Here is a 7,841-nt window from a genome sequence, read left to right as displayed (position 1 = left end):
GTGGCTATACGTGAAAAGATGTAAAAACATATGCACTGAAGCTGATATCATAAAAAAATCAGTCATGCTCCACTTGACCTTCCTAAACATTACACTGGGCTTCATCCTGGAAGGCTCTGGACTTCCAATGGCATGAAGTTGTTGTATTGTCCTAGTCATTGCTTTGGTAATAAGGGTCACAGAAGGCAATACTAATATTTCTCTATTGTGACTACATATACATATCCTCAATGAAACTTGTGTGTGCTTGTGTGTCTATAATTTAAATTCCTCTATGTGCTTTTCAAGGCCCTCCATAACCTGGTAACATCCCTCCAAGTCCTCTTCTCATCTTCCATATACTCTCTCCATTCTATTCTGTTTGGTCTGAAGACACTGAATTTGCCCTGTTTATATCTTCATCAAAATCATTACTCAATTAAGATAAAGCATATAGTAAAGTTATTTCTAATGAAAGTGGAAGTTAGTGCTAAGAAATTAATTTCAGTGAGTTTCTTAGATGCTTGACTGAAGTGCAGAGAAAGTTAGTATCATCTTCTTTATTTCCTCCTGAACTTTTATAAACTGAAAGAGATCTGGCACATCTATAGTAAGAAACAGATACCTGAAAGCAGACTCCATTTAACCCTAATTTTAAAAATGCATTAATCACCCTTGGAATTAATTCAAATCCTCATGTGATCCCTATATGTATATTTTTTTCCTTCCTTGTTTTATTTATTTATTTAGATACTGGGGATTGAAACCAGAGATGCTTAACCATAGAGCCACATCCCCAGCCATTTATTTATTTATTTATTTAAGACAAAGTCTCATTAAGTTGCTTAGAGACTTACTAAGTTGCTGAGGTTGGCCTTGAACTTGTGATCCTACTGCCTTATCTTCCCAAATTAGTGGGAATACAAACTCATTGTGCCCAGCTCCTTCCTTGTTTTTTTAACCTTTCCCACAGCTGGGATAAAAGCAGTGGTAACTCTATGTCTGATACTATTAACATTCTGACACATTTAAATGAGAGAAAGAGAAAGAGAGGGAAGGAGGGGGAACAGAGCTGGGGAATACTTAACTCTAACTCAGAAAACGTTGTTTAAAGTATAGATGCTTTTCTAAAAGTGCAGCATATAACAATGTACACTATTTCCTAGAAATATTTTCGTAACTTTAACTGCTCGATTCCTTAAAATTTACTTATCTAGAACTTGTATGAAAATGACTTACATAGTTTAATCATGGTTTTATAAATCACAATTCTAAATATTTTGTATCTTATATTTTCTATGTATTTATTAACTACATCTAAGACATAAATGCTATTTAAATCTAAATCAAAATGGGGGTGGGGGGACATACTGGGCAAGAGTTTCAAAAGAAATAAAACAAATTTGACTGGCTTGGGAAACTGAAATGTCTAAAACCCATAAATTTGAAGTCTCATGTTCTTATACTTAATAACCAGAGGACTTTGCCTTTTGTTCAAACGGTGTTCTAGCTAATAGAATCAAAGTACTGGAAAACAACTTTAAGAAGTCTCTGGTAGTTCTTTTTCTGCCTAGTCTAAGAACAGATTATAGTCCAATGTAATGGGAAGGTCATGCTTATTTAGACAGACTTTATTTTTTTTTAAAAAAAAAACACAACAAAATTCCTTTTCTTATGATCATTTAACAAAACTTCAAAAATCAAAGACATAGTTGAACTATTTTTGTTTCTTGCAGAAATGAGATCAATGGCAGCTATTTGTGGGCAGGTACTAAAGTAATCTTTTCAGCCTCAAACTTCAAGACACATTGCATCTGGCAATAGTTATTAAGCAAGGAAGAGATTCATAAAGCAGTGTAATTAATGCCATGAAAACAGTAGGGCTTTATTGCACACTTAGTCTATCTACATGACTTCTGGGTGGTGGAACAACTCAGCTACTCACAGTGCTGAGAAGTCAGTTTCCTTCTCAGGAATCATTTCCTAGATCAGCATGACTGTCTCTGCCTAGTTAAACTGTCCATATTTTCCCAGTCCCTAGATGACACATAGAGCTGGGAAAGACCTCCCCATGAGTTACTTAGAAGGAAACCCTTGGAAGCAACTGGCACATTTAACCTGTGTTGTCCAGACCAAATTCCTTCTCTTGCTTTCTAGGGTGAGTGGAGGTGAAGTGTGGACTTGAAAGCCCTGTTTCTTAAACTTGGGGAACACTTTAAGATCTTTGGACTGGTGAAAATAACTGGTTTTTATTTTCCTAGGTTTTGCCTTAATACTTTCAGTTTAAAAATTTTTAAGCATTTGCTTTAATGCTGAAGAGGAAACTTAAAAATATTTATTATCCTTTTAATAAAGTGATAGCTATAAAGCAAACTGGGAGTTTATAACCAAAGGAGCTCTAGGTGGGATAAAATTATAAGAAATGAACTGTTCTGTGTGACCCATGCCAGGCTGTAAAGAAGCACGTTTCAGAGTCTCCCTGTACAGACTGATTCCTACAATGTCCTCAGATACAGAGGAGAGTATCTCCTTCCCCAATCTGCCTGGGTCCTGTGCTAATCAACTGGGTAAAGAATATGGGAAGTACAAACAGGTCCACCAAAGCAGGAGGCATATACTTAGATTTTTACATTGAATCTGATGTGATCAACTTCCTTGTACTTTGAGTCTTTGAATAATAGTGAGGACTTGTACCCAAGAGAAGCTTGTTTGTATTCTGAGTCAGAACATATCTAAAGAAACTGGTTGTGTCTGATCTTTCATCTAGTTTTCCTCTGACTTGTTTTAAGAAAAGGGGAAAGGTTTGATTCGTTAAAATTCAAGAGAACCAAGATACAAATGTCTTGTGTAAAATACAAATGTAAAAACCCCCTTAAAATTTTTTTAAAATAAATTTCCCTTAAAGGATGTTTTGGACAGATAAAATAAGAGCAGAGTCAGGATATACCTTTTGAAGGCTAAGGGAGATTCATGTGTGTTAAATACATTAAACACAGGAATTTCTCCTTAGGATAATCTTGGGTTTGGTCGATCACACTGCATAAAAGCCCTATAAATTCCATCTTAAAGAAGGTGCACAATCTAAACTAGAAACCGTATGTTTAACTGCCACTTGATTTAAGAGACCACACGGAAGAGAAAAAAATATAAAAGAAAATCTGATCAGATGCTAAAAGATATGTGAAAGAAGTGGTCTGCCTTTGGTTTTACCAATGAAAACGGCAAAGGAATGAAAAACAGCACCTCCTTCCCTTTTCTAAGTTCTGAGTTCAAGACAGAAAATTATTAAAGGAATGAACACAATAAGATACCCCCATCACACACATCCCCACATAAAATTACATAAAACCGCAAGCAAACCTCTACTTAACAGAAAAATTTTTAAAAAATTACTGGTGGTTCAAGAAACACCCATACACTTAAGAGAATTTTTCCCCAAGGAGTCTAGTCAGTTAAAACTGCAGAAGTTAGTAATTGGGGTGTGGGAGGGGCAATACTCCAAAGTGACAGCATTGATATCAGGAAGAGGGCCTTTGTTCTACTTGACTCTTTTAGTGCCCTTGCCTGGGTCAAACTATAGCTGGATCATGCTACACCAAATATGCCTAAACTAGTTTTTACTTTTCTTGGTTTGGTCAATTTTTAAACTTTGATACATATGTCTTTCTAAGAGTGAATTAATTACATTTTTCAGGGAGAAAGATGATGCTTTGGAGGCATGATAAAATGTTATGAATTATAGTCATTACAAAAAAAAATAGCATGGCCATCATTCTGAAACACCAGAGTTAGTTTTATGAAGAATTGGAGTGCATATAAATGAAACAAATATGTAAACTGTAGACAGAGTCTTAACAGCATTTAATTAAAGCGATTCAATTCAATGTTTTAAAAGACTTTTGCAATATGACCTATTACTTTTACAGAGTCATAATGGAGATGAGAAAGGTCCGTCGTTAATGGTAGGTAGGTGAGTGGTTGCAGAAGACTGTGCAAAGATAACAATCAAGAAAGAGAAATTGGGCAGAGAGGGCATGGGGTATGAGATGTGGAAGAAAGGACCGATGTCATTAAGAACAAGTGGTTCTATCAGGCAGACATTTGAATTAATAAATCCTGTTGTCTAATGGAACGCACTCCCAAAAGAAAATGAGCAGCTCAGTTGGTTGCAGATCGTTTTCTAAGACATTTTCTTACAGGGTTCCCAAGAATGCCAATATTTCAGAAGCTCTGATATCCATGATCAAACAGTATTTTCAAAGAACTGAGGAAGGAAGACAAGACTTGAAGTCATGACATAATGAATAAAACAAGATAGTGAAGAATCATTGCCAAACTGCAGTTAACGATGTGCCAACTTGGTCAGAATAAACAAGATTGGGTTCTTAAATGATGCAGCAGTCATTTGGGGAGCTTTCATCTCTAAGCCAAACTGAAGAAGGCTACTTGTAACAGGCTCCCTTTGCGAGGAACCTTAGGAAAGTCACACACACACACACACACACACACAAAAAAAAAAAAAAAAAAAGAGAGAGAGAGAGAGAGAGGAAGCCAAAGAGTGTTTTTAGCCTCACACATCCTGTGCTTTTTTTTTTCCTGCTGCTATTTTAAAAGATAAACATTACATTTGTGGTTAAGTATGTTTGTTTGTTTGTTTCCAGGTTAAAGAAAACAATATGGTCACGAAAAGAAGAGACCTGAGATGCAGTTAATGACCTTGGAAATGCAGGCTCTTTTCCTGATTTCAAAAACAAAATTAAAACAAAGAAAGAAACATTTTTAAAAATGTGGCTTTAAGAACAATGAGGCTCTTGAATCCATTAGGCCTACTGGTTCTAGAATGACTTAAACAAAAGACACTCTGTCTGCTGGGAAGCTCTGAGCAAAGAGATGGCCCACCTTGCTGTATAGCTGCAGTCCACTTTTAGGTTTCATTCAATTGGTATTTTGCAGGCAGGAAATTGTGTTCATCTATTTTATGGAAACTAGACTGTTTCATATTATTTTTAGTTAGAAAATGAAAACAAATTTTATTTAGAAAGTATTTTAGTCTGTTTCATGCAGTTGTAAGAGAAGATGGGAGAACAGATTATTTATAAAGAAAAGAAGTATATTGGCTTCCAATTCTGGAGACTGGGAAGTCTGAAATCAAGGGGCTACATTTGGTGAGGGCTTTGTGTGCATCATGCCATGGTGAAGGGCATTGCATGGTGAGAAAGCAGGTGTGGGCAAGCTCAGCTCTTTCTCTTCTTATAATGCCGCTAATCCCATCACAGGGGCCCCATCCTCATGACCTCCAAACAGCCCACTTCCAAACACCACCAATATATATATATATATATATATATATATATATATATATATATATATATATATAGGCACTAGGTTTTCAACACATGGACTTTTTTTTTTGAGAGAGAGAGAGAGAGAGAGAGAGAGAGAGAGAGAGAGAGAGAATTTTAATATTTATTTTTTTAGTTTTTGGCGGACACAACATCTTTGTTTGTATGTGGTGCTGAGGATCGAGCCCGGGCTGCATGCATGCCAGGTGAGCGCGCTACCTCTTGAGCCACATCCCCAGCCCCAACACATGGACTTTTGAGGAACTCATTCAACAGTAACAGGAAGCCAGTAGAGTTTTCTTGTGGGCTTAAAGGCAATCCCACTTTACCACCAGGTAACTTCTGTACTTAGATTTTACAGATACCCTTATTTTATCCAGGACTCTGCTGTCATCACACAGGACACTACTAAAAGCTAAGCTATCATTTCCTGGTAGATCAGATAATTGGAGAGGTGGAGATGAACCTATGTGGGAATGGTTGGGACAGTGGGTGGAAATGCCTGCTGTTCTAGATAGATCTTGAGAAATGATTCAATCTGCTGATAACAATCACTGAAAGGTGTTGCAAAGTGGCTTCCTTGACACAGTCTACAAGTGATTGACCTGGAATGGTGCCTTTACTGCAGAATTGGAAGACAAAAAGGATTCCAGGAGATCTCAGGTATATGGTCTTATATAACTCCCCAAACAATGTACTGATCAGCCTTGTATTAGTTTTTAATAAAATTTTAATGTAATTGCTCTAAAAAATTATCACAAACTTTGTGAGATATATATATATATATAATTTCACAGGTCTAGAGGCTAAAAGTCCTAAAGCTGTGTCACCAGGCTGAAATCAAGATATTAGCAGGGTTGTGCTCTCTCCAGAGATTCTAGGGGAGAACCGGTTCATTCCTGGTTTCAGTTTCTGTGGATGCTTTTTGGGGGGACTTCATCACTCTAGTTTTCAAGGCCTGCACCTTCCAATCTTTCTCTACTCCTTCACATGCTCTTAAATCATATGAAGATCAGAGAAGAAATCAGAACTATTGCTAAAATGGGTAATATTGCTAGAGATAAATTGTGCATGCTTGAAAATGTTCAGGGGTTGATGTTTTAACACCTGTTCCATTCCAATCATATTAATAGGGGTTTCGCTCTGAACTGGGCATATATTCAATTTTTTCCATGGAGCCTAAATGTGAAGCAATACCTTTTTTCTATCAAAGAATTAAAAGAGTAGATGGCCTCTCTTCTTCATCTAGACTTTGACATATCTGGATATGATGCTTGTGATTATTTATCGATATTTGCAAATCAAAGAGAAGGATAGAGCCTGGGTCTTTGATGGCATTAATAAATGATATGTTGAGAAACTTCACATCTTACTCTATTCAGACTTTCTATTGAGTTACTTAAGACATTTCCTCTATGTTGTTAAAAGAGATATGCATGCTGTGTTAGTTATCTATTGCTAGATAGCAAACCAACCCTAAATTTTATGGTTTATAACAATTATTAACTTTACTCATACATCTTTAATTTGGGCATGGCTCAGCTGGGATGCCTTACCTCTACCCACCCCCACTGCCTCCCCCGCTTCCTATCACTGCCAGTGGTGTGGCTAGTTTGGGCACTGAAATGTGTGCTTTCAAGATGACTCACTCAGGTGACTCGCACATTGGTGCTGGCTGTCTACCGAGCTCAGCCAGGGCTGTGGGCTGGGCCCCCAGTTACACTCCATCTGGGCCTCTGCATAGATTCCTTGAGCTTCCCCACAGCATGGTGGCTCAGTTCCAAGAGCAAGAATATTGAAAGAACCCAAGAAGAAACTGTATTACATTTTGTAATCTCACCCGAGGTCACACGGTTTCACTTCTTCTGAAGTCACAAGCCAGCCAGATTCAAGGAAAAGAACATAGCTGTCACCCCTCAATGAGACAAGTGTCAAAGAAGAATGTGTGACTTTGGTTGTTGCAGACAGATTGGGAAAGTATACTCTGCCACAAATACTTTCATACATGAAAGAACACAGATAGGATGTTAGATATGAAATGAGAGAAATAGTCGTAATGTGAAAAAAAAAAGTTAGGGATGGGGTGTAGGTCAGTGATACCTTGCGTGCTTTAGAATGTCTGAAGCCCTGGGTTCAATTCCCAGTACTAAAAAACAAAACAAAAATTTAATTTAGAAACTTCCAAAAGAATAAATATATTTGAGTATCATATTTGGCTTGGCTAATGGTGCATTATAAATTGATTAAAGTTTTTTGGAAAAATGTTTAACAGTGTTGATATTCTGATACAATATAAAAATATATAAGCATCCAAATACTAACAAGATGTTAGTAAACATGATGATTTTATGGTTTAATAAGTATGTGGATATTAAAAATGTCAACTGTATAAATTTGTAGATAAAAGTGAATATACACATATTAACAAAACATTACAAAAATAGTATGCATGAAATATTAGAACTATGCTATATGTATACATCTGTATTGATAGATTAGAAGTATGTATGGAACAATAGA

This window comes from Ictidomys tridecemlineatus, chromosome 6 (assembly GCF_052094955.1).
Source record: "Ictidomys tridecemlineatus isolate mIctTri1 chromosome 6, mIctTri1.hap1, whole genome shotgun sequence".
NCBI lineage: Eukaryota > Metazoa > Chordata > Mammalia > Rodentia > Sciuridae > Ictidomys > Ictidomys tridecemlineatus.
The sequence above is the reverse complement of the archived record's forward strand: the minus strand, read 5'-3'. Positions refer to the sequence as shown.